Source organism: Protopterus annectens, chromosome 3.part0 (assembly GCF_019279795.1).
Source record: "Protopterus annectens isolate FY-2018-M chromosome 3.part0, PAN1.0, whole genome shotgun sequence".
Lineage (NCBI taxonomy): Eukaryota > Metazoa > Chordata > Ceratodontiformes > Protopteridae > Protopterus > Protopterus annectens.
In genome coordinates this window covers 1,862,412,298-1,862,437,094 of record NC_056731.1, presented here as the reverse complement: position 1 = coordinate 1,862,437,094, position 24,797 = coordinate 1,862,412,298, and positions in this window count along the sequence as shown.

Sequence of the window (24,797 nt, the reverse complement as noted above, 5' to 3'; positions counted from 1 at the left end):
AAGCTTTACTGGGCATCCTCTTCCATCCAGTCTGGGATTCCATTCCCTCCAAGGAACCAATGTTAGCCCTTATCATGCTTCCGGCAGGGGGCAGTTAGCAAAAACAACCCCACAAATGTGGATTTGCTCACACAGGACAAAGGAGCATTGACTCATCTCAACATTCAAAATCTCCATCTAACTCTATAGGTGATAGATCTTTTGAAGGAGGCAAAGAAGCCTACTACTAGAAAATCATACTTAGCCAAATAGAAAACATGTTGTATTTGGTGCCACAACAGTGAACAAGACCCATACCAAACAAGGGCTCTTCTCATTCTTCAATACCTGTGTGAATTGTTCAGTTCAGGCCTAGTGTACACTTCTTGGACAGTTTTCCTTGTTTACCACTGGATCCTCCTGCCTTTCTTTATTATTCCAGGTTTTTTAAAGGGGTGTCACATATTAGACCACCTAGAAAACAAGTGGCACCTTTCTGGCATCTAAATTTTGTTCTAAAGGTTTTAACTTTTTCTTCTTTTGAACCTGCAGCAAGTTCTTCTCTAAAGTTTCTAACCTGGAAGGCTACTTTGCTCATTGCTCAGACTTCTGCTACACAGGTCTTTGAATTGCAGGTCCTTATGTCTACTCTATTTTTTGATCTTCCAGAAGGACGGGTGAGTCTTCAAGCAAACCTTTCCTTTATGAACAAATTTGTCTATGAATTTACACTAAACTTATTAGTCTCCCTGTGTTCTACTCTGAACCAAAATAAATAAATAAATAAATAAAACAGGAGAAAGAATTCTCCATACTTTGCATATCTACAGACAGCTAAGGTATTACTTGGACAAAATTACAGAATTTTGAAACTCTGCAAAATTTTTGTTACTTGTGATGGTAATAAAAAATGCCAGAGAGTAGCTAAACAAACTATTTCTAGAGGGCTGTCACAGGCTATTCGGTTTTGCTATTCAAATCATGGCAAAAGTTCCCCACATAATGTCAAGGCTCATTAAACAAGAACTATGGCCACTTCAGGAGCCTTTTAGAATGTAGTGGACTGTATATTTGTTTTAGAAGTGGCTGCTTGGTCCTTAGTTCCCACTTTCACTAAACAATACAAACAACTCCATTTCCAGAGCTAAAGCAGGTTTTGCAAGAGCTATATTCCAGGGGAGTCCCTACTTCAGCCTCCCTTTCTTCCTGAGTTTTTCCAATCTTCCCATATAATTATGGATACTGTAACAGTAATATAATGAAGAACAAAGCCCAGTTGTGTAATTTCTTTTTTACCATAATAGTAGGTGTTTGAATAGATCACTTTTGCAGTACTAGTACCCTCCATCCATCCCACTTTTTTCTGTACATTTCCTGGCTGGGGTTGGGTATCCTCTTTTCCCTTTGCTTTTCTGACATGACTTGATTTCTTTAGAGAACCTTCCTATTAGGAGCAAGTGAGCTGTGAGTTTTGGCACACCCATACATCCATCGTATATCAGCACATGCTTTCATGATATGGGTGGACATGTAATACTTAAGAAAAGAGCCTGAAACTTTATAGAGTGGTTGGACATCTGGTATCCTTGGCAGGATAAGTGCATCAGTGATCTATCTGAACAACAATTGTTATGGTAAGAAAACTTACACAGCTCTACTTTCCTACACCTCTATGAAACTTATTTACCAAAAGGTGACCTTGAAGCTGTACTGTATCAGCATGGTAGATATCCGTATAGTTGCCAAACATGGGTTTCTTTTGTGCATGCACATGTCATATGCTCTGGGTCATATAAACTTTCCCCTGTTGTTTAGAAATTGTACCAGTAGGAGGTTCCATTAATATAAAAGCTAAATACACTAACAATACTGTGGAGAATCAGTGTGAAAGAGTAGTTGGTCATCAGGCAAATATACCAATACAGTTTACACTATAAAATATATACAGTGAAGTGAAAATATGGGAACCTGCTCCATGGAGTAGAGGGATAGAGCCCTGACTGTGCTGCAGCAAAATGAAATTTGATGGATTTAAAATGTGTAATGGATTAGTTTAGGAGTTGGTTGGGAAGGGTGGGAATGAATGGCTGCTGCTGGCACACACATGCTGGGGGGGGGCATCTTGTATCAATATATAGGGTAACATAGCAGGAGCACTAGGTGTTACCCAGTGAAGACTAAGCCAACCAAGCTTGTGCAATCACAGTGCTTAACAGCAGTAAGCTTAAGGGAGTCTGTCATGTGGAGTTATGCTTGCCCTTGGAGGGACTGCAGTAACAGGCTCAGCAGAGCCACCGAGGGGGACAGAGAGTGATCTTGAGGGGGTGAGGGTAGGCCACCCCCCCTTGATGAGTAAACTGGCTTGCATCCTACCATTCACTGGGGAATGAAGAGCTGATCAGGATTCACAGACAGGAATGAATGACCTGTAAGGCTCTCACTCATCATGGAATTCCCTGGTTCCTCTAGCCCCAGAACTAATTTTGTAGTTTGAATTTTAGTAGTGAAGCCATCGGTAAAGGACTGGAGATGGAAAAAAAGGTAGTAGCAAGCAAAATATGTCCTGACATTATATTGTGAAATATATTCAAGGAAGTAAAAAAATGAAAAAACAAATATCACAAAGAAAAAAATTACACTTCATTTTGCCTTATATATGAGGACTGAGTCTAGATTACCAAGTACACCTACTGAAAATGTCTAACTTGTAGTAGTAATATTTTGTTTTTATGCATTGTCATAGGAGTGATATCTTGGAATAATTATAGTACACATCCATAGTTACTTGCCCATTGGAGTTTGTTACATACAATTGTTCCGTGATGTGAAGCAAGTGTCAGCTGGCATTTATCCTGTGACTCTTATGCAGTTGCATGTAAATTCTCTTATAAAATATTCGTTTAACTTTTTCCTGAATATAGGGAGTTTATTCAGTTCTGAGATCCCTGAGGCAAGCTATTCAAAGATCAGGAGCAGTCTTAGGGAATGTATTTTTTTCAGATAGCTAGGGTATATTGTGACCTAGATTGAGGCATGCTATCAATAGTTTCTTAGTGATCATGCATTACCTCCCTGATAAAGAAGATTTTTAGTGGGGGGCAAAAGTTAAGCATTAAGCCAATAGGAAGCTCTTGCAGTCATGGGCAAATATTTGGCATTTTCTGCATCACTGATCTTCCCTGCTTCTTGAAAGACACATGAATTGTAATTGTGCAAGAGAGCATGGGCACAACAGTGGTGAGAAGAACATTTCCAGGGTGGGCTCTAGCAATGATCCAGGGTGGCTTTCAGTTACCACCCTCTTTTTAGTCCAAAGCTAAAGAGCCATAAGCTGACAGCACACTCCTGGGAATTCCTGCTATGGCCATACACTACTTTAACATTAGCAGCCACTTCTTTTCAGTACAACAGCCTTTCTTCCTGATTCTGACCTCAAGCCATGAGGATTGGAACAGCTTGCCACAGGGCATTGAAAATAACCTGTGTCTCCTCCAGTGTAAAGTTAAGCCCCTTTTCTTTGCAGCCACTTCCACAAAGCACATAAATTACCTGCATATAAATCTTTATATTGCTCACAACAAATATCTGCATACAAACAGAAGGACAGCATATGATCCAATGCAGACGTGCATCGCTATGTAAAAAAAAGAAAACAAGAAAAGCACATGGGTAAACCAGGCAGGATACAAAATGCAAAACAGTAGTAAACAAAATCCAAAACCTGGAAACATTCAAGTAAAATGCAGCGTTTATTCTAAACAGGAAAAAAAAATCATAACGCTTTCGGGATCAACCCTTCATCAGTGTGATTTTTTTTTTCCTGTTTGGAATGAATGTTGCATTTTACCTCAACGTTTCCAGGTTTTGGATTTTTTTACTACCATTGCCATGTAAATGCCATTTTTGTATGATATGGTGCTCATGCATATGCAGTGAGCTGTTACCCAGCAAGTTCTTTAAATGTTAGCATATCTTTGCTTCGTACACATGAAGCATATATATACTGTGGTATAGTGTGCACAGAGATGGTAGTGTACCAAGGTGTTTCCTGTTAGGGGAAGCATGATATCTAAGAAGCAATTGAGTTACATAGAAAAGCACAGAGTGCATTAGACTCGTGACTTTGCTCTACAGGGCTTGACTGATAGGTGTCTAACCCAGTGGACACACACCACCAGCTGGATGTTTACGTGCACAGAGATGGTAGTGTACCAAGGTGTTTCCTGTTAGGGGAAGCATGATATCTAAGAAGCAATTGAGTTACATAGAAAAGCACAGAGTGCATTAGACTCGTGACTTTGCTCTACAGGGCTTGACTGATAGGTGTCTAACCCAGTGGACACACACCATCAGCTGGATGTTTACACATGTACTCTCTCTGCCAAAATGGCATAACAGTGATGGCAAGAGCTTCACAGGCTCCCACATGGATGGACCAGGAAGTATGCTTATTTGTGGGCCATGTACTCCCATCCATGATATGTTTAGCTATGTTCCTTTTTCAGAGAATAGGTCCATGCAGAGGTGCAGGCTTGCATTGGGTGACAGTTAACAGAAGAAATGAACACACCATGGTCAGACAAGTAATGTAGCCATAAATTAAGTGATCTCCATAGTAGTGAGCACATTCATGGAGCATGGGCACAGGTACCCAACATCACCACTAGTTTGTTATAGGACATAACAGGGGGCAGATAAAATGCTTCAGTGGACTGGATTGTGGCCCTAGGGCCATCTGTTGGACACCTGTGGTGTATTCCAAAATCAAATCTAATATATATACTGCACCTATGTTTCCATGCTGTGCAGTTGTCCAGTGCATGTCCTTTTGCCTAAGGTGCGGTGAGCTGCCATGTGAAGGAAGACACCTGCTGGGAGTGGGAGGAGTACCTCGCATAATCATGGTAAGTTCTTTTTGCATATATATATATATATATATATATATATATATATATATATATATGTCTATATATATATATATATATGTCTATATATATATATATATATATATATATATATATATATATACACACACACACACACACACACACACACACACACACACACACACACATACACACAAAGTAATATTCTGTGTGTTACAACTCAGCCTACATTGTGCAGGTATCAGTTCTCTATAATATGGGTCTTATATACACAGTTTACACAGTACCATATCAGTGAAATGTTGCACAACAGCCCTTTTCAGGCTAGTGCTGCCTGTCAGATGCTACTAGAGTCACTGACAGAATGATGGTGCATGACTGATAGTATATCCCTGTTGCGGTAATTGAGGCCATATCAAATGTGTGTTGCAATGGGTTCTCAGCTTTGGCAAGAGTACAGGAAATACCTATGCCAGTAGTCTACTCCACCATTATACTCTGGCATCTGTTAAATTCAGGATATAATCGCATACAACTATAGTATGTGGCCAGGTAGCTTCTCAGTATATTTAGCCTAATATACTTGCCCTGTAGGTCTTACTAGTGTACCATTATGGTATAAATTATATCCATTATATTTCATAGTTTCTAGATTGGACCATGCCTCAAATGGGACACAGCACCTGCAGGATATCATCCATGTTAGTGTCCACGAAAGCTATCCAGAGAGTTCCACAGTGGCTGGGCCAGATGAATTACCTGCTGCTGGGTATATAAGCAAGCGTGTGAGGTATTCAGTAGTTCAGGTGTGTGATATGATAGGATATCGAACACCTGCCTTGCTAACCTATGGGTGTTCAGGAGTAGGGTAGTGACAGGTATCATGAGCTCAGGAGGGACACAACGTTCTTCATAACATAATTTTGAACTGCCTGCAGTCCAGCTGGCAGCTTCTTCAAATGGCAACAATGCCATTGGACAGTCAGCACAAAGCTTTATCAGTACTGACAGCCCAGGCAGCAGATCACCTTAGAATTGCTGGCTCCACTCTCTGATGTTGCATACAAACATGGCGCTACTGGAGGTCTTAGCAAGTATACTGCTCCTGGAGGTCGCTGGGACATAAGTAATGTGACTTTTCAGATTGCCTTATAAAGTGTATATATTTCACACATTTCATGTTTTTCAGATTTATTAATGCAAGCTTTTTAAGCATTTTATTGTTTAAGTTATGCAACTGGAAATTATTTCAGTTCTGTATTTTTACATTGCCTACATTCACAGTCACTTGTTTATAAAATGTTTTTATAACCTATGCTGCTGCTTTGTGTTTCATATCCAGCTTCCAGCAGTTGTATCACAGGGGGATTAGTTGAAATGTTTCTGTCATGCTGGATGTCAGGCTTTATGGCAGAGAGCTATTCATGTCATTGCCAGAACACAGTTGGCATAATGGTTAAAGTCTTCAGTTCCCATGTGCAAGGTTAAGTTTTGAGCCTGACCTCTGTCCAATGCTTATGTAAAATTTGCAAAAAAGAAAATGCTTTGTATTTATCCTCAACCAAGAATGGAGTTGTGGACAGTAGCACGGACTCTAGATGTTGCCTGTCAGGGGAAGAGTTGTATAGACCTACAACTGTGGGCATCAACAGTGGTGCACAGTATACTCTAGATTGAAGAACATGGATCACAGGCTATGTGCCATGCCAGAGCTAGCCACTTGATGGTGTAAGAACTGGCTGTAGTTGATTTAGTTGTGTTGAATAATTTTGCCCAAAATGGGCATAAGTGTTTGCCAGTGATAAATAAGTTGAGGACCTGTCCTACTCTAATCTACATTAGGCACCCATGCTAATGGTTGGAGGAGTCTATGTGCCCCTATTGGCCAGGGGGTGCTCTGTATCCAGAAGACAAGATGGAAGAGCTTGACATCCAGAGTCTACTACTCAGGGGGTGGACAGACTATAAATGGTGTGGGAACTGTTGTGGGGGAAGGGCTTAAGAAGACAATGGGGGATGTCATCAGAATTAGTGACAAACTCATGGCAATCAGACTCCAATGTAAGGATAGTAGTATTCATACTCTCAGCCTATGCAGGTTGTAACAGGGAGAAAAAGAGTGCAGCCAGGCAGCAATTAAAAGACCTACTAGATAAAGCAGAACAGCATGCATTGCTGTTGATAATGGGGAGCCTAAAGGCACAGATAGGAACAGGCAGAACAGGATACAAGGACTGCTTGGTTCAGATATGGGGGGAACAGAAATAAAGAATGAGAGGCCACTCTAGATTTCTTGGGCCAACACATTGTTCAGCAAGAGACAGTTACAAGATCACATACAAGAGTGGCCAACCTGCAATTCAGTTGGACTTCCTTCTAGTAAGGAATGAGCACTGGGGTAGAATCAGTGATTGTAAAGTTAACAAACAGCATTGCTGAAGTCAGTTGCAAGCAGTGGTCAGTGAAGATGCTAAGCTCAACAGAAACTAAGTTGAAGACCTAGAAGCTGACTGCAGAGAAAGCACAAGAGTTCAAGGAAATACTTTGGGCTCTAGCTACACAGGAAGAAGAGGAAATAGGCCGAATTTAAGAAGAATGGCAGCACTGCAAAATGGTGTGTGAAGACTGTAGAATAGATACACATCTAAGCCAGGTATGGAAATGTGGTACACAGGAATAACGGTAGTGGAATGCAAAAGTCCAGGGAGTTATCAAAGTAAGAACGAGAGCAGGAAGAAGTTTGGTAGAAAAGATGGATTAGGCTAAGAATACTGGCTGACTAACAAAGAGGTTAAAGACAGCACTTAAAGCAACAAAGAACAAGACACCATAAAGTGAGATAAGAACAAAGGGGACACTCACAACTGAGGGCCATATAGAGGCATCAGACTCCTTAGGTTCATAGGTTCATAGGTAGGTACTAGGCTATTGGCCCAAGGGCCTAAGTAAGCCTAGCCAACAAGGTTTCCTGGCTTACACCACCCAAGAAAGTTATTTTCCTGTGCCCCTGTCAAGTAGAGCCACAGAAGTGATCCATGGGGTGTATTTCCTATTTCTGATCCACTCATCAAGATTTTTCTTGAAGAGTGCTAATGAGAAACTTTGCTTGACATAGATGGGTAGCTTGTTCCAGAGTATGAGAATTCTCTGGGACAGGAATCTAACCCTCCAGCATGTCCTGTTTATTGTGGTGACAAAGTTTAGGTCCGTAAAGCATGTAGCTTGGAGGGATTTCTTTAGGCGCAGCATGTCCAACAGCTCTGGGTTTGACATAGCTTTATATGTTAGGCAGAGATCACCTTGGAGTAGACGATATGCTACGGAGTAAAGCTGGAGTGTTTTTGAGATGGTCATATGTTTGAGGCCAGTAATCCTCTTTGTAAGGTACTTCTGTGGCCTTTCCAGCTGCTGCAGATGTCTTGTGAGGTACGTTGCAAAAGGAGCATTGTACTCTATAATGGGTCTAATGAGTGTTGAGTAGAGGGGAACAATGACCTCTTTTTTCTTGGATGAGAACCCTTTCGTGATGAGGTGTGCCATGTAGAAGGATTTCCTGACTACTGTGCAATGTGATTGTCAAAGGAGAGACTACTGTCCACCTGGGTCCCAAGGTCTCTTATCACATATTCAGCGTTAAGTAGACTGCCTCCTATGTAGTAGTTCATGGGTACAGAGTTTTTACCAAAGGGGATGACAATGCACTTTTTAGCATTGAGCTTGAGGCATCTGTCTCAGTGAGGCCCTTCTGTAGGATGTCCACATCATTTGGGGACTTGACTATGGTTCCTAGTTTGCAGTAATCTGCAAATTTTGTTAGCCAAAGGCCTTCTGTGTTAGCCTGTACTTCAGAGAAGTAGATGCCAAATAGGAGAGGTCCCAGAACTGAACCCTATGGTAATTCACTTGTCACTGGTTTGAAGTCAGATTTGGAGTCTGCAACATTTACAGTGTGGGTTTGGTCAGTGAGCCAGTTGGCAACCCATCTTGTGACGTAAGGATTTATCCCTAGTTTAGTGAGTGTGTCTATAATTCCAGAATGAGGGATGGTGTCGAAAGCCTTGGCGAGGTCAAGAAAGGGTGTGTGAACCACCTTACCCTTGTCTACAGCTTTGGTGACTGCCTCAAAGAAGTCAATCAGGTTCAGGAGGCATGATCTGCCTTTCACAAACCTGAACTGGGTGGGGTACAGAATTTGGAGGTTACCAATGTCTTTGTTTATGCATTCCATGACCAGGCTCATCAGGATAATAGGGTGATAGTCCTCGGGATCAGTAGAGGCTCCCCCTTTGTGGATTGGGATAACTGTTGCTGTGTTCCATTCAGTGGGCACAAAGCCTGATGTGAGGCTATGATTGAACATGGTGCTTAGGTGGGGAGCCAGTTCATTCTGAAGTTCGTGTAAAACGCAGCCTGGGATGTTGTCCAGTCCCATAGATGCTGTGTTTTTGGCTTTAGAGAGTGCAGCTTTTACCTGCATAATTGTGATTACAGGGACTCTGCATTCTTCCTTTATAGATATGGGCCCTTTAGGGGGTGAGGGGGGGTAAGGTTTGGTTATGCTGCATGAAAGTTCTGGAGTGAGTGATTGATAAAGGAAATGTGTAGGGTAGTAGAAAGTAAGATGGGAGATAAGCAGTTCAGATCAGGGTGTAGCATAACTGAACCGATGTTTGCAGTGAGACAGATAGTTGAGCAGAAGCTAGAGATGAGGAAAGCATCAACTGGGCATTCTTAGACTTGGAGAAAGTACATGACAAAGTCCCAAGAAAGCTGATTTGGGCGGAACTTTGATGCAGAAACATTGGTGAATTAGTGCAAGCTGTGTGCAATGACTCAATAACACAATTATGAACAGTGTTCAGGCTCACAGAGGAGTTCCCAGTGGGAGTAGGTGTGCAGCAGGGTTCAGCTCTGAGCCCACTGTAGTTCGCACTGGTGACAGACTACAATAGCAGCCAGGTCAGAGAGGACAGATCAAAAAGTTACTGTATGCAGACAATATGACACTACAGGGAGACTTTGAGCAAGAACTTCAGTAAATGATAGGGGAATGGAATGCAAAACTGAAGGCACACTGAATAAAACTGAGTACAGATAAGACAGTTGTAATAGCAGAAAATAGGGGAAATCAGAAGAAGGTGTGACTTGAGATAAAAGGGAATATAGTGGAACAAGTTAACAGCTTCAAGTATCTGGGAGGGTTGGTTGAGGAGAAGGGAAGTCTAAATAAGATCAAACCTAGAATTAGAGGGGCTGCAGCCAACTGGCACAGTGTCAGTACCCCTGACAGAGGAATGCCAAAGAAACTGAAACATAAGGTATACGAAACAGTGGTGTGACCAGTAATACTGTATGGTGCAGACACTTAGGCATTAAAGGCAGAACAGCTGAGGATGCTAGAGGCAATAGAGATGAAGTGCCTGAGCTGGGTGGTAGGATGCATACTGTGGGACCGATGAAGAAATGATGACATCAGAGCAGAACCCCCAAGTAGCTCCATTTGCAGAGAAGGTCAAATAGAAAAGATTGTGCTGGTTCTGGCATATGTGCAGAAAAGCCAAAGACAATATGTTGAAGAATATTTGGGAAACAGGAAACAAGGGCATCCAGGAGAGACTTCTGTTATGTGAGAGAAGACCTGAGACAGGCAAGAATGACTGTAGAAGAAAGAACGAGAGTGACATTGAATTGTCAGAGATGGCAACAGCTGACGCACCACCTTGACCCCATGTAGAAAATGAGAAAAAGGAGTGTTGATGAGGATGATGTTCATATCATTGCCAGGTGTTATATGTCTTGATACCCATGTCCACTTACCATGTCTGTCAGGCCTGCATATTATTTCTGGGATTCCTTGCACTCCTACCCTGTCACCCTTCAGGCACCACAGTGCTGTTATGATACGTTAACTGCATCATGCATACCTGGCATGTAGTTCATACAACTACTGCACATTGCAGTGCATTTTTGAATGTAAGTGTAATCTATCTACATGCATGATAGTGTACACTGTTTATGAATGGCCCAATATATACTTCATGTAGCAGTGTACACAGTTATACAGTTGATCTATGGTAAATGGCAAAAAAGTAACTGTTAACATAAGAGTTTAATTAGAATGATAATTTTCAAGAAAAAAGCAAAAAGGTCAGGAGTGATAAAAATGACTGTGTCACTCTCCAGTAAAGTAAAATATTAAATGCAGGGTGATGATAACATTTCAGAAGCCAATTTCGTGCATTGAATGGCAGTGGAATAGCTCAAACAATACACCAGTTCTTTTATTAAAGTGCATGATACATACTGGTGTGCACAACATTGCATCTGATTGCAAATTACGCAAATGGAGCAAGGAGACAATTTTGACTATTTTGGGACTGTACTTTGAAAAAAAAAAGCACAGGTGCAATAGTATGCAAGCGATGACAAAGTTGTCTAGTCATATACGCCTTTAAGAAGACACACTTAAAAGTTTGTACCTCTCTTTGCAAGTTGTGCTTCTTTTACACGTCCTCAGTAGTTCTCAGCTCCCAAATTGAGCAGGGCTGTATATAACAGTCATTGCATAAATTTGTGTCCACTCATCATATCAGCATGAATAGCTTTAAATGTAGTCAAAGTAATATTTTATTTGATCTGCAATGCTAACTTATTCCATATGTTGTAAATATGGTAAGTTAGGAACATATCTCTCCAGCAGCTATTGCTTATTTGCTGGTGTAGATTTAGGCACCCAAGTGTAGCTGTCTGTAGAGCTACTGGTTTTGCAAAGAAACAGAATGTCAAATAGGATTAGGTCTTTTATGGCTTGAAAAGTGAGATACAGATCAGCTCAGAGTAGCCCATCGGCTGCTAAGTATAAGGAGAATGGTGTTATGCTATTAGGATAGCGGAAGGATTTAAGGCCTTTTCAATGTATGTTGAGGACTTTCTAATTGAGTTCATAGGTTCATAGGTGTGTACTAGGCTAATGGCTCTGGAACCTTTACAAGCCTAACCCATAGGATTACCCTGGCATTGTGCCACCCAACATTAGTTCCCAATGCCTCTGTCAAGTAGAGCCACTGGAGTGATCTCCAGGGTGAATTTTCTATTTTCCATCCACTCATCAAGAGTCCTCTCAAAGAGGGCCAGTGAGGTGCTCTGTTTGACATGTATGGGAAGTCTATTCTATGGCATGGGCAATATCTGGGTTATGAACCTGTCCCTCCAGAATGTTCTGTTGATTGTGGTAATGAGATTGAGGTCTTTGGAGTGTGTGGTGCGAAGGGATTTGGATTTCTTTAGATGTAGCATTTCTAACAGAGCTGGGTCAGACATGGCTTTGTAAGTCAAGCAGAGATTGCCTCTAAGTAGGCAATATGAGACAGGGAATAGTTGGAGTTTTTTCAGTCTGTCCATATAGGACAACTGTTTAAGGCCTAGGATCATCTTTGTGAGGTACTTTTGCAGCCTCTTCAGTTGTTGCAGGTGTCTAGTGAGGTACATGCCAAATGGGCCATTGTACTCGATGATTGGCCTAATGAGGGAAGAGTAGAGGGAGACATTGACCTCTTTCTTCTTGGATGCAAAACCCTTAGTAATGCGATGTGCCACATAGAAGGACTTTCTGACCACAGTGGCAATGTGGTGTTCAAAAGAGAGGTTGCTGGCAACCTGTGTTCCCAGATCTCATAATGCCTTCTGTGTTCAGTGGACTACTATCAATGTGGTAAATCATGGGAACTGAGTTTTTCCCAAAGGGGATGACAACACATTTTTTGGCATTGAGCTTAAGGCCATGGTTCTGACACCAGTCGTTGGTCTCAGTGAGGCCTTTCTGCAGGATGTCAACAACACTTGGGGGGTTAATAATAGCTCCCAACTTGCAATCATCTGTGAACTTTGTCAGCCAGAGTACCTTCATGTTGGCCTGGACTTTAGAAAAATAGATACTAAACAGGAGGGGACCCAGGACCAAACCCAGTGGGTCTCCACTCGTGACTAGTCAGCAGGGTTCTGTCTGTGAGCCAGTTTGCAAATCACCTAGTGATATAGGGGTTGATGCCTAGCTTAGTGAGTTTTTCTATGATTCCTGAGTGGGGAATGGTATCAAAGGTCTTCCCCAGATCAAGGTAGGCTGTATGAACCACCTTGCTTCATCCATAGCTCTGATGTCTGACTCAAAGAAGTCAACCAGGTTGAGGAGGCAGGCATGATGTACCCTTTACAAAACCAGACTGTGTGGGATCCAGAGTTTGGAGATTCCCTATATCCTTGTTTATTAGGTACATGATGATGCTTTCCATAGCTTTGCATATCAGACTCATCAGGCTACTGGGATGATAGTTCCCAGGGTCTGTAGTCACTCCTCCTTTGTGGAGAGGGATGACTGTAGCAGTGCACCATTCGAAGGGAAAAAGCCTGAGGTGTGTCTGTGATTGAACAGAGCATACAGGTGTGGTGTCAATTCATTCTGTAGTTTATGTAGAACACAGCCAGGGATTTTGTCAGGTCCCATAGAAGCTGTATTCTTGGCCTTGGACAGTGCTGTTTTAACCTGTGCAGCAGTAATACCGGGTGCCTGGCTATCTACTGGTATTGTGATTGGTCATTTGGGGAGAGAAGGGTAAAGCTGGCATTGAATCTGTCGGCCAGTATATTGGCAATATCTGTTGGCTCGGTATAGAAGGTACCATTGTGCAGTAGCTCAGAGCAAATATGGGTATTGCCGTGGAGATTCTTTACATAACAATGGAAGGCCTTGTGGTTGTCTTTACTGTCTGCTTCAATTCTGTTTTTATAGCTAGCTTTAGAGGATTTGATGAGGGATCTCAACTTTTTGTTGAGACTGATAAGGGAGTTTTTCCAGTTTTGGGACTTCACCTTATTCTGCATCAGTTTCTTCCTTCTGTTGTATAGTTTGTTTATGGCAGGGGACCACCAGACTGGTTTCCTTTTTTTGGAGGAGAGATTCTTGGTTCTATTGGGTATGGTGAGATCCATACATTTGTGAATGTGTTTGTGCAGTGCATTGGTGTATGATTTGGTGGTAATGTGACTATTCTCCATTTGCATGGGTGCTGTGAAGTTAGCCACCTCTGTTTTTAGGAGCCCAAAGTTAGCTTTGGAGAAGTTTTTCATGGTGGTTACCTTTGGGGGGGGGGGTGTGGATTACCAAGATGATTAGTTTGTGGTTGGATCTAACCAGGGTGGAGTTGACTATTGGTGTAGAGCAATGGTCGCCTATGTTAGTAATAAGTGATGTGCTTTCATTTATGCATACTGAAGGGAGCATTGTATTCAGTGATGGGTCTAATTAGGGAAAAGTACAGTGACAGGATCACTTCTTTGGCTCTTGAAGATATGCCCTTAGAAATTAGCTAGGACAGGTTGTAGAATTTCCCGACTATTGTGGAAACATGATGTTTGAATGAGAAACAATTTTCAATATATGCACCCGTATCTCTTATGACTGAGTCTATCTGAAGAGTACTATTTATAATGTATGATATGGGAACAACTTTTTTGCTGAATGCTACTATGCTGTACCTTTTTGTGTGTAACTTAAAACCATTTTCAGTAAACCAGGAATGTTCACATACCAGGTCCAGGAACTGTTTAGATTAAGTAAATGAGTGGATAACACCGCCCAGCTTGCAGTCATCAGCAAACTTGGTCAACCACACTTTGGGGATTTTTGACTGGATATCCACACAATAAATGCCAAACATGAGGGAGCTCAGTACTGATCCCTGCACTAGTTACAAATTTTCATTTAGAGAGGCTACTGGCAACTTTCACACAACCTGGGATCTGATGGATATCCAGTTTGCAATTCAGTGGTAAACATATTCGGTTTACATTAAGTTTATCTAACTTTTTGACAATACCAGGATGGTGATGGTGTCAAAAGCACTGGCTAGATCAAGATAAGTAGTGTGCATTCAGTGACCATTGTCCACAGCCTCTGTAAACCTTTCAGATAAGCTTATTAGGTTCAGGAGGTATGGCCTGCCCTTCACAAAAAAAAAAACTGATTGAAATCTAGATCAGTTAAGTTGCCTGAGTCTGAAGAAATGAACTCTGCTATGATATATTTGCATATAAAGCTTATGAGGGTGATAGGTCTGTAATTGCCTGGATCAACAGAAGGGGCCATTCTTGTATAGCAAAGTCACAATGTTTTTTCTCCAGGCATCAGGGAAAATCCCTGGGGATAGGTTGAAGTTTAACACTTTAAGTAGATGTTCAGACATTGTTTTTTTAGCACTGATGAGAATGCAGTCCAATAAATTGTCTTGTTCTATAGAAGTATTATTTTAAGTCTTTGACAGGGATTTTTAAGACTTGATCCAAAATGATTTCAGGGGATTAGGGGAAACTAAATTTTCAGGGATACCGGGGGCATCAATGTGGTAAATGGGGTAAAGTAAGCACTAAATTTGTCTGCTAATATATTGGCTATATTGTTGGACTGGAATATGTGATAACATTATAGATGATCATGAGCTCAGTGCATTACTGGACATTATTCCTTAATTTTCTGATATAACTGAAGAAAGATTTGTAGTTTCCTTTGGTATCTGTAGTGACCTTTAGTTGTAGCGACTTTAAGCTTGTACTCTGCTTTACAATTTGTCATAGTACTCTTAAGTTCCTTGCTGCCATGGTTGACTGAGGTCCTGGGTCAGGACCACAAATAACCATTACTGAGATAAGGGGATGGGGAGGTCTTACACCTTTTCATCGTGTTCTTTTTTTTATTATACTACTTATTAATAGAGAAGACCCTTTGGAGAGGTTTATTCCTAAATTTACTATTATATTCAGGAAAGATGGGTTCTGAATTTTCTATGCACCTGTCAAGGTGATGGTACAACTCAGAAGTTAATATGGCAGCCCTCTTACTTGGGTGCTTTTGAAGTGGATTGTTGGGAATTTTTTATATGTCTTTTACAAGCTGAATGAAGTTTTCTATGGAGAAATCTCTAAAAATGGTCTCATTTTTGGGTGGTAAGGTACCACTAGGTCTGACATAAAAGATGACTGAGCTGTGGTCAGATTTAACCAGGGATGTGGAGATGCAGGTCAGGGTACAGGTAGGAGATAGGTTGGTAAGGACCATTTCAAGGATATTAGAGCCTATAGTGCATAGTTTTACAATTTGGTCTAGTAAACTTGCATTAGCAAAATCAAAAAATCAAATAAACACTTAAAATATCAATTTTTTTAAGGTATAAATGTGCCAGTTACTGCTTGGATCCTTGAAATTCTCTAGCAAGAAGGCATTTGGCTTGATATTTTATCCACTTATGATGTAAGGGTAATTTCCATAATATTTGGGGCATTTATGGCACTCTGTAAGCTAGCAATAAATTAATAGTTGGATTTGTTAATGGTAATTTGGATCTGCAGCAGCCCCAAATTAGGATTATGGGCAATATGAAGTGAGGTGATGGTATTTCTGACAAATGCAGATACTCCTCCACAATTACTCAAGGGCCTGAGAGCAAGACAGGAGCTATACCCTGGTATAAAGGTAGTGCTGTCACTATATTGAAACCGGATCTCAGAAACTCCACAAACTTAAATGTGTGCTTGTTGCAAGAGGATCTCAATTTCAGGATCTTTCTATTTAGACTCCTTGCACTGAGTAATGCTACCAGAATGTTCTCTGAATCTGAGTTTGAGTTTGCTATGTAGGATTGCCCTTTAGGAGGGTTTGACAAAAGAAAAGCACTATGGGGACAGAAAATGCTTTAGCAAGTATTTGAAAGCCCTAATATGAGATGTATAAGCCATCCTCTGTGAAAAAGGAAGTTTTATTTACCATTTCATGCTACTTAACCGATTGTTAAAGCCTGTTATCTTATCTTGTAAACTAGACATTGTTCTTGGTTAAGGCAAGATGCTACTCAAGACTAGTCTCTTTCCTCTATTCCATGATGTCCCTCTAAATGTCTTTCTAGTTGCATTGCCTCTAGTCAGTCACTCCCACATGGACCTCCAAAGGTTCATCGTCATATGTGTTTGGTTTAAGGGCCCTTACGGTCCTTGTGACATCATGGCTTCTGGAATCAGACAGATTACAGTTACTCTGTTCTAGTCTAGTGTGGTGAGTGTGAGGTTTATAAGCCTAACTATACAGTCAGTTATGACTATAACATTTCCATGTGCAGAAACAGACTTAGTGGACCTTATGGGCTTAAGTCTGCTTTCCTGGTGACTTTTAGTGGATTTGCAGAATGTGTGTGTGTGTGTGTGTGTGTGTGTGTGTGTGTGTGTGTGTGTGTGTGTGTGTGTGTGTGTGTGTGTGTGTGTGTGTGTGTGTGTGTGTGAGTGTGTGTTTTTGAACAAGGAGTAAACATTGCCTTGTGTGCTGGAGGCTGAGATCTTTTGAAATGTTTTCTAATTTCTCGGAGCCTTTGACATTGTTTTATCTTTACAGCCTCAGTATAAGTTTTTGGCCTAGTGGTGCAATATGGTTGATGTAGTGCTGTGGAAGTAGGATGCTAACCATTAGTCGGTTGATATGAGAGAGTTGCCTCTGTGTTTCTTAAATATTTACATTGTGGTTTATAAAATCAACTACTAGAAGCGATGAGCATTCATTAAGCATAAGGCAGTTGTTAGTCTGCCTTAGAACACCTAATGTGATCACACTGGCCACAGATGCTGTGAGAGCAGACTGTTGAGCCATGTCGACAGATGGTGGACAACTAGGGCTTGTTATAGTACTCAAGGGTTAGAGTGAGACTATTGTAGTTGACCCTGAAGATTTATGGCTGAAGTATTTAGGGTGATACTCAAGCAAGGTTAGATGATAGCTAATCTAGCAGTACTTAATGAAAAGATTTAATTAGGTCTGCCAAGAATGATGAATAGTAATGATTTGCATATTGACTACTACCTAGCTATTACTGATGGTCTGACCACAGCTGCTCAAAGCTAGGAATCAATGACACTGTGCACCTTCTCTCATCAGAAGCAAATTAATAACACTAATCCCAAGCTAGTTCCTAGGAAATATATTGCTCCAGATGTTGCTGGGGGTCAGTACACTTGTTATAATCGTCTCCTGCTAGATGCCCTGGACAGCATTTACAGCAGCAAGACACTAAAGAAAGCCAAGTTGTACAAAGGTCCAGAATTAAACCTGAAGCTGTTTCTACTAAAGCAACAACCAGACCAATCTGGGAAGTCTCATACATACTGCCCATCAGAGACCATTGGGAATTAATGTCCCCCTACTCCTTCTCTCACGAGGAACAAAGCAGTAACATCATTTGCAAGCTGGCTCCTAAAAAGCAGTTCTCAGGCTTGCTAGCGAGTGTTAACTGCTTGGAAGGCTAGAAAATAAGGTCCCTCTGCTCCTTCTCTCACAATTTAACTCTGTCCTCTTAATCTCTACTAAAACTGGTGAGTTTTGGAAAAAAAGGTGCTGAATTACATCTAAAAATGATCCAATAATTAGAGTCATACACTTCTTTTACTTCAGAGAATGTATATTAATACACATTCTCTTAATCTGTCAATGTCTCAGGTTAATAATATTAGCATTTTAAAAACATCCCTGATTGTCCCTGATTACATCTGGATTTGTCCCAGTTTCTGTTGGAATTTGAACCCGATTCATTCATACCTATGCTTTACCAAAGCAAAACAGAAACACTAATGCCAAGCTGATTCCAAAGAAGCAGTTTGTAGTCTCTAAAGTGACACAGACGATGCAGATCTTAAAAGTAAATTTACTGCATTATATGTAGGACTCCCAAATATGCAACAAAGTCTAGATGATTTAAGATTTTTGCTTGGAAGTGTTTACATAGGTACTTTTATACTCCAAGCAGACTTCAAAGAAATTTTCCTCAGGTCCCAAACAAATTTTGGAAGCTTGATTGGGAAAAGAGGTGACTGCGAATATGTTTTGGGAGTGAAATGAGTTGACAAACGTCCGTGTGGTGTAGTCTGTCAGAAATATTGCATAAGATAATGGGTTAAACTAAGGAAATGATTTTTTGAGCTGGGACACAGGATCTGAATTTTCTAGACAAAGTAAGGACGAGTTAAGTTTAATTATGGTAGTTTCCAAAAAAAAAAAAACAATTACTAGAAAATGGAAATCAAAGTCTAAAGTAACTGTATTTGAAATATTGAATATTGTAACAGTGATAAAAGAAATGGAACTGGGATCTTTAGAAAAGGGTAAGAGCAAATTACCTAGAAAAAAAATGGAAATTGTGGGAACAATACATGCAAAATAATGTTTTGGAGGAGAAGTGAGTTTAATGGAAGGCAGGAATTGATCAATTTATGTAATGTCAGACTAGTGATAATTACACAAAAGAATATATTATGTCGGATCTAGGCCTATTGAATGAAAGTTCAATAGTCAGAATCCACAATAACCGAATGCACTTTAATGAAAGTGCTTTCACTGAAAAAGCACTTTCGTTAACGTCCGTTTGAAAAAAAAACAAAAAACAACAAATCTTCTTTTATGCAGGGGGGCAAGCCCCCTTGCACCCCCCCCCACCCCTGACTTTTATATTGTCACTCCGAGGTCGCACTACAGTGGGGAAAAGGGAATTCTCTTTTAACCGCATGTAGTGACTCCGGCACAACCAGCAAACATAACCGAAAGGGCTGCTTCGGTAAACAGCACCTTCGGTTATGTATGTTTGGTGATTTCTGCTTCGCAGAAAGCGCCGTTGGGGGTCTGTAAGGATCCCATTATGTCAGACTGATGATAATTAAACAAAAGAATATATGTGATGCATAATGTTTTAACTGGGAATATGTTAATATAGTTTGTTTTGTTTCCTGTGTCTTAAGTGATAATTCAGGAAAGGTGTTAAGAATTGTCTGCATATTGCATTATACACTAATTGACTGGGAACATATAAAAGAGTGGGGGTAACTTTAGCTTTAACAGTTTAAGGACAGGGCCTTCACAATTTTTTTATTTTAATAGCCAGTAGTCTATGCAGATTATATCAGACTGGGAAGAGCTATTAAAGTAAAATTTACACAGGGATGGCCAATTCAAGAGCAATGAGTTCAAAAGTAAAATAGTGATTTTGTGTGTGGATGAGAAAAATGCAGTACTGTCACACAACAGTAGCAGTCTTGGAGTATGTGCAACTCCCAGTGATTAGTTAACTAAGTGTTCTAGCTGCACTGGAAGCAATAAGCAAAATCAGCAGTACAGTAGCAAGTATATGAGAGGAAAAATAGCCACTTCTCTGAACTGTCAGAAGTGAAATCTGCTTTGGTAGTCACAATTTAGTAGCCACTGTAGCACTGTTACGTATCTTAGTGCAGCTTAGCCAAATGAGGCCTGATGGCTTGCAAAACCAAACAGTATATCACCTTCGGAAAACAGCTACTAGCCAGTCATAAATCTATTTATTTCTATGCCTGGAATGAAAGGACACCTAGAACAGCAGGAAAAGTACAGTTGTGTACTCTTACCATAAATGTAGATATTCGAGTGTGTTCACTGTTGCAGTCATGACTGTAGGGTTCTTCCTGCCAGCAGCAGCCCTCGACCGACCAGAATCCCAAAGTCTGGATTGGGTGTCAGCTGAGGTCGCTGTTATCCTGACGTCAATGCGCCAGAAGTATAAAGACCTCAGCCGACGCCATTACCCCAGTTTTTCTTGCCCCAGATGTCAGGTGCCCAAAACCTCAGCAGCCAAAATACCTCATAACAGACAATACTCAAAGAAAAAACAAAAGAGCGGGCAGGAGGGAGGGTAACTCAGACTGCAACAATGAACACACTCGAACATCTACATTTATGGTAAGAGTACACAACTATACTATGTCCTTCATGGTTCACTGTTGCAGTCATGACTGTAGGGTTGAGTCCCAAAGCTAAGAAAGGGTGGCTGGAGGAGAAACAGAAGGAGTGGCCACAAAACCTTGCAAAACCGCAGAAGCAAAACTGGCCCTAGATTTAGAATAGAGAGGGAGGTTGTAATGCTTAGAAAAAGTATGCACAGAACTCCAAGTAGCAGCCTCTAAAATATCCTTGGTAGGAACCCCACAAAGAAAGGCTGCTGAAGTAGCAGTAGCTCAAGTAGAATGAGTCCTAATATTAACAGGAACTGGATTGCCATGAAAAGAGTAACAGAACTTGATGCAGTGGGCAATCCACTTAGAAATAGTTTGCTTAGTGATTGCTTTCCCTAGAACAGTAGGAGCATAAGCGACAAACAATTGGTCAGATTTCCTGAATATCTTGGTTCTGTCCAGGTAAAAACGAAGCTGTCTGTGCACATCCAAAGAGTGCAAAAGACTTTCTTCCTCACTTTGAGGATTAGGATAAAAAGTAGACAAATGCATAGTCTGATTCAAGGCCACTGCCAAAACCACCTTAGGCATAAAGGTTGGATTAGTCCTTAGGGATACCCTGTCCTGATGAAAAATAATGAAGGGTTCCACAGCCATGAGTGCTTGCAATTCCGAAATTCTCCTAGCAGAGGTTATAGCTAAAAGAAAAGCAGTTTTCCAAGACAAAAATTTTAAATCCATGGAAGCTGCAGGTTCAAAAGGAGACAAGGTTATTTTTTCCAAAACATAGTTAAGATCCCAAGTGGGAACAGGTGAGCTAATAGGGGGCCGAACATTCCTAGCCCCTCTAAGAAATTGTTTAAGTAATGGATGAGAAAAAATCGGAGGATCCATATTGTAATGTGTAGAAATAGCAGAAGCATGAAGCTTAAAAGATGAAAAAGATAGGCCCGTATGTAACAACTCTGCCAGATACTTTAAAATGAGAGGAATGTTCGGAACAGTAGAATCACCACCTTGGACTTGATTCCAGGAGCAAAATCTTTTCCATTTACCTGCATAAGATTTCCTAGTGCTGGGCCGTCTAGCTTCAAGGATTACATCCATTACCTGTTTGGAAAGAGTAGAGGTGTTTACAGACCCTGGATCCACCAGGCAGCTAGATTCAGAGTTTTGACATGACTGTGCAGTATCCGGCCGTCCCGTTGAGACAGTAGATGAGGGATTTGAGGCAGAATCCAGGGAGGCTCCTGAACTAGGTTCATCAGAGTGGAATACCAGAATTGCCCAAGCCAATTGGGAGCCAGTAAAATCATTTGCGGTCTGTCCTGTTTTATCTTCAGAAGTACCTGAGGTAGAAGAGGAAAAGGAGGAAAAGCATATACTGAGAGGTGTTTCCAACTGAATGAGAGGGCATCCACTTTCCATGCTAGTTTGTGGTAGGTCCTTGTGCAGAATGTTGGAAGTTGATGATTCTGAGGGGATGCAAAGAGATCTATGTCCGGACATCCCCACGCCTTTATAATCATCCTGAATATCCGAGCATCCAACATCCATTCGTGTGGATCCGAAATGTGTCTGCTCAATGTGTCTGCCAGAGTGTTGTCTTTTCCTGGCAGGAATTGCACTTGTAAGTTGACACTGCAGGTCAGAGCAGTGTACCATAGAGTCGTGGCTAATCTGCACAGAGGGTAAGAGTGAGAGCCCCCCCTGCTTGTTTATGTACCACATCACTGTAGTGTTGTCTGTCTTTATCAACAATTGCCCTGGTAAAAGAAAGTCCCTGAAGGCTATCAGAGCATTCTGAACGGTGAGCATCTCCTTCAAATTTATGTGCAGGTGAATTTGCTCCTTTGTCCAAACACCCTGAAGACATCTCCTGTGCATGTGGGCTCCCCAGGCATAATCTGAAGCATCCGGTGTCAGAACTTGGTTGGTTGGTGGAGGACAAAAACGCCTCCCCTTGTTCTGGAGACACTCTTCGGCCCACGAATGAAACTCTTGCTGTAGACAAGGCAAAATCTTGATCACTGTTTCCAAACTGTGGTAATGCTGAGGCCACACACTCTTGAGATACCACTGTAGTTTCCTCATATGCAGTCTTGCATATGGTATTAGGAGAATGCAGGAAGCCATGTAACCTAAAGCCTGCAGAACCTTTCTTGCAGTCAGCTGTTTCATTGAAGCCAGGTGTTGGAAAGAAGAAGCCAGTTGCGCTTTTTTGTCTGGTGTCAAGGAAGCCATCTGGGTTGTAGTACTCAGAAGAGCACCCAGGAAAGTAATTTGTTGTGTGGGAACCAGATTTGACTTCTTTAGATTCACTGTGAATCCGAGGTACTGTAGAAGATGCTGCACAAAAGCTAGATGCTGAAGTAGAGTGTCTTTGTTGTCCGCTTGAATAAGACAGTCGTCCAGATAAGGGTATATTTGAATCCCCTTCTGTCTGCAAAAGGCCATCACTGGTGCCAGGCACTTTGTAAAGACCCTGGGTGAAGTAGATAAGCCAAAGGGCAGCACAGAGAACTGGTAATGCTTCGAGCCCTCTTTGAATCTCAGATACCTTCTGCACTCTTGCCTTATAGGAATATGCAGGTAAGCTTCCTTTAAGTCCAGAGTCACCATCCAAGTGTTCTTGCCCAACATAGGCAGCAGCTGCTGCAGAGTGAGCATCTTGAATTTTGGTACATCTAGGAAGGTGTTTAGTATGGAAAAGTCCAGAATTGGTCTCCACGAATTTTCCTTCCTGGGAACCAGGAAAAGTCTTGAATAAAAACCTTGCCCTATTTCTAAATTTGGTACCAATTCTATGGCCCTCATAGCTAAGAGGGACTGAACCTGCAGTTGTGCCTCTGCCCATTGATGATTTGGCAGATCTGGCCAACCGTTCAGTTTTGGCAAGGTGTGGAAATGAAATCTGTAACCTCTTGAGACTATGTCCAGAACCCATTTGTCCCAGGTTATGCGGTCCCTGGAACCAGAAAGGGAGAGTCATAAAGACTGTTTCCGGTAGGGTTGAGACTTATCTTCACCTCCTTTGGGAGAGGGGGCAGTCCACTGCCTATTCCTAAAAAGGGTTTGTGCCTATCCCCTACCTCTGGAATGCCTGAATTTGCTTCTCTGAGGCCTGTCCGAGCTCAGAAAGGACCAAGGTTTAGCTGGCCAGTGCCTGCTAAATCTAGGAGGTTGCACCTGTAGAAAATCCTTAACCGTCTGCATAGATTTGGCTTTGTCCTCCACTTTCTTTAATACCTCTTCTGCTTTGGTCCCAAACAAAACATCGTGCTGCAAAGGGGCATCCAAAAGTTTGGCTTTAACCTGATCTGGCAAGCTTTGTTCCTTTAACCAAGCATGTCTTCTAATAACTGCGCCAGTTGTTGCAGCCCTACAAGAAGCTTCCAAAGAATCAAAACCACAATGCAGGGTATGTTTACCCACTTGTTCAATAGCATGCAATAAGTCCTGTAACTCCTTATCATCCACACCAATAGAAACAACTGACTTCTTTTGTTTAAATATAGACAAAAGGTATTGCTGATACTTTAGCATATGAAATTGACAGTTCAAAGCTCTAATAGTCAATATAGCAGAAGTATAAACTTTTTTACCCCATCTTTCCAAAGCCCTGGACTCTCGGCCAGAATGAATAGGATGTTTAGCAGAGGCCGCTTTAACACCCTTAGGGCCCTGAGAAATTGTTTCCGGATCAGGTGAAAGATTCTTAAAAAGAAACTTGTGAGAATCTGGAACCCTATAATACCTATCCGGTTTGACCGGAGCAGGGGGAAAAGAATCAGGAGAGAGGGAAGCTTCTGAAAAAACATCATCTACAATGTCCAATACAGGGGGAATAGCAAGGGGCTTATGCTGAGGGAGAAGAAGAAAATCCCTAAGCCTTTTCTTGGTTTCAGAGAATTCCTGCCCTTCACAGTGAAAATGCTCCCTCATATCATGCAAAGTTTCACCAAAAGAATAGTCCTCAGGAGGAGAGGCTGAAGGAAAGGAATCTTCAGCATCAGAATCCTCATAAGGAGGAAAGGAATAATCCTGCTCAAGGGAAGAAGCAAAGGAAACAGAAATGTGGTCTGAAGAATCATAATCGGACTGTAATCTAGGCTTTTTGTCAGGAGGGGGATGAGAACCCCTGATCATAGA